The sequence below is a fragment of the Cryptomeria japonica genome, chromosome 1, assembly GCF_030272615.1.
Source record: "Cryptomeria japonica chromosome 1, Sugi_1.0, whole genome shotgun sequence".
Taxonomy (NCBI): Eukaryota; Viridiplantae; Streptophyta; class Pinopsida; order Cupressales; family Cupressaceae; genus Cryptomeria; species Cryptomeria japonica.
Window position 1 is genome coordinate 625,110,451 of NC_081405.1, and position 3,588 is coordinate 625,114,038.

The following is a 3,588-nucleotide window of genomic DNA, read 5'->3' on the forward strand; positions in this document are numbered from 1 at the left end:
ACGACGCAAAAACCCTAAAATAAGGCAATGCACAAATGTTAAAGTACGATTCCGCAAGCATTGACCATTTTTAGGTGTATACACCAGTAACAGTGTTCCTACACTGGCATATGTAGATGCTGATACTGATAGAGACGAGGATGAAGAAGAAAAACAAGAGGAATCTATCAAGACCATTCCTCGATATGTTAAGTTGAATCATGATCCTAAGCAGATCATAGGAGATAAGGATGTAGGAATCCTTACAAAAAGAAAGGTCAGAGAAAACTCATGTATGATCTCTGAATTTGAGCCCAAATCATTCAAAGAGGCACATAAAGATGAAGACTGGATCAAGGCAATGGAAGAGGAACTTGACCAGATAGAGAAAAATGGTACATGGTCTTTGGTACCCAGACCGGAGCATAAAAATGTCATTGGTACCAAATGTGTCTTCAGAAATAGGCTGAATGAGGATGGCACAGTGATTAGGAACAAAGACAGATTGGTGTGCAAAGGATATGCCCAAGAAGAAAGAGAAGACTATGGAGAAACCTTTTCTCCTGTAGCCAGATTGGAAGGAGTTCGTATTATTCTTGCATATACAGCTTTTAAAGGTTTCAAAGTATATCAAATGGATGTAAAATCTGCATTCCTAAATGGTGTACTTGAAGAGGAGGTGTATATAGAGCAACCAGATGGGTTTTCCCTATCTGAAGATAGTGACATGGTATGTAGTCTACATAAATCCTTATATGGTCTAAAGTAGGCACCTAGAGCATGGTATGAAAGTCTGCATTCCCGTCTTGTGAAGATTTGATTTGAGAGAACAAGTGAAGATAGCAATATCTACTTGTAGTCTAAAGGAGATCAGATCCTAATCTATGAGGTATTTGTTGATGACATTATCTTTGGTGGAGATGACAAGATGAGTCATGAGTTTGCACATGAGATGAAGAAAGAGTTTGAGATGTCACTCATAGGGGAGATTAAGTTCTTCATTCAACTGTAGATCCAACAGATGAAAGATGGAATCTTTATCACTCAGTCCATGTATGTCAAAGAGGTGTTGAAGACCTTTGGCATGGAAGATAGCAAACCGGTTGGAACACCGATGGTGACCGGTTGTAAACTATCTAAAGAGGATAACTCAGCATTGGATGATGAGAAGGAATATCGATCAATGATTGGTAAGTTACATTATGTAGTGCATAGCAGACGAGATATTACACATGTAGTAGGTATTACTGCAAGGTTCTAGAAAAGCCCAAGAGAATCCCACTTGGTTGCAGTCAAATGGATTCTTATGTATCTGAAGGGAACTGTTGACTATGTGGATTCTTATTTATCTTAAGGGAACTTGAAAGGAACTGTTGACTGGTCTCATGGATGAGTAAGAAGAAGAGGTGTATCTCTCAGTCTACAGCAGAAGCAGAGTATGTTGCAGCTTTCATGAACTGCACTCAGACAATTTGGATGAAGCATGTATTAAATGGCTTCAAAGTTCTGATATCTAAACCTTTAAGTATATTTTGTGACAATACTAGTGCAATTAATATCTCCAAGAATCTAGTTTTACATTCTAGAACCAAGCACTTTGAGCTTAAGTATCATTTCTTGAGGGAAAAGGTTCAGAACAAAGAGATTGCACTGGAACATGTTTCCAGTAAGGAGCAGTTAGCAGACATATTCACCAAGCCTCTCCCAAAGGCTACATTTATGTACTTAAGAGGTGAATTAGGGGTGTTGCCCCTTCAGGAGGTAAACTAAAGGCATATGCTCCACATTAGTCAGGTATTACATAGTCAAATTTTTTTTGGATTGATGTGTTGAAGGATGCTACTCCTCAGGGGGACCAACATAATGGAACAAGGAAGCTTGTGCCTCCACTTTGGCATTGTTGTCAAAGGGGGAGAAGATGTGAAGCGAAGAAGATATCTACAGAAAATGGGGAGAAGATGTGAAGTGGAGAGATATCTTTGTATATTGCCATCAATACCATAGGGGGATATTGTTGGCATTATGTGAACCAGTATGAGGACATAATGACATTGTGTGTTGTCATTGATGCCAATATGATGAAGAGAAGAGAACCGGTATAACACTGTGAACCGGCATTTGTGCCAAAGTTAAGCGGTGTGCTTATTCAAGGTGAACCGGCATATAGTTATGGGAACCAACACATGGAAGCATTGTATGACTACCAGTTGGTAGTCTTAACTTTAGGGTTTCCAGTTGAAGTGCTTCAAGCATGTGTGGCTCAACCGATGACTTTGTGTGATGAGTTAGCATGATAACGAAGAATAGATCATGTTGCCACATATGCCTTGTGTGCATGAAGGAGATTGTTCCTATCTACCTCGGGAATGTGTGAAGTCTGTAAATGGTGATAACGTGTGATGGGTTATCAACCACCATGAAATCGGTGGAAAAGGAATGATGGAGATTAATGCAGCGTGCTCAACGGTCATGATTGAACCATTTGAATTCCTTAACCTAAAAGGTTTAGGGTTTAGGGTTTATTCTATCGACCTATCTGTTTTCCTATAAGGTCGACGTTGTGATTCTTTCTAGGGTTGTTGGCAGAAGTTGTGTGTGTGTATCCAAGAGAAGAGATACGTGATTCTTGCCAGACCAAAGGAGAGAAGTGATACCTGTAGAGTGTAAGTGCAAAAGGTGAAGAGTTGCTTAAGTGGATCTGCATTGGCATTGAATGTTGTTATCAGATCATTGTAATGCCTGTTGATCTCTAACCACTTCAACAGTTGAGAAATCCTTTAACAAGGTAGCTTTAATCAGCTTGCTGTAAATCCTTTAACAGGGTGACTCAAAACCATTGAGTTCTTGAGATCCTCTAACAAGGTAACCTTTAACAGGGTGTAACCCTTAACCAGGTATTCTCTTCATCCCTTAACCGAATGATCCCTAACAGGATTGGTTCCTAATAGAACCTATTGTATCAGTCTTTAATCGGACAAGGCTCCTAACAGAATGGACTTCTAAAGAGTTCAAAAACAATCTTGTGGGTATTCATCCCCACCGTGGTGTTTCCTAGTTGGGTTTCCATGTGAAAATATGTGTGTCATGTGTGATGTCTTCTTCATGTGATGCTATGTTGTTTTTTGTCAAGTGGTGAATCATGTTGATCTAGTTGCTTATATGTATATCTTTGATGGTAGATTACTTGTTCATGCATTAGGGTGAAATGGAAATGAAGTGTTAGATTGTATGAGAAGATAAGTGTCAACCAGTTTATGCTTGTCTCACTTATTCTAGGTTTTGTCGGTTGTACTCTATTTAAGGATTGGTGTTACTGTTTGTCTATCAATGCATAGTGTCTGCTGACAAACCGGTTTAAGAGTGTGTTTTTGTCTGTATTGATTCACCCCCCCTCTCGGTACCAGTTTGGTACTATTCATTCATCATTGAGTTATCACTACTGTGAGACAAATGGAATTAGCAAACAATTATCTACACCTCAGACTCCTTAACAAAATGGAGTAGTAGAAAGAAAGAGCAGAATCATTTTGGATGGAACAAGATCTATGATGATGGAGGCCAAATTTCCTCACATCTACTGGAGAGAAGCAGTGAGTACAACAGTCTACA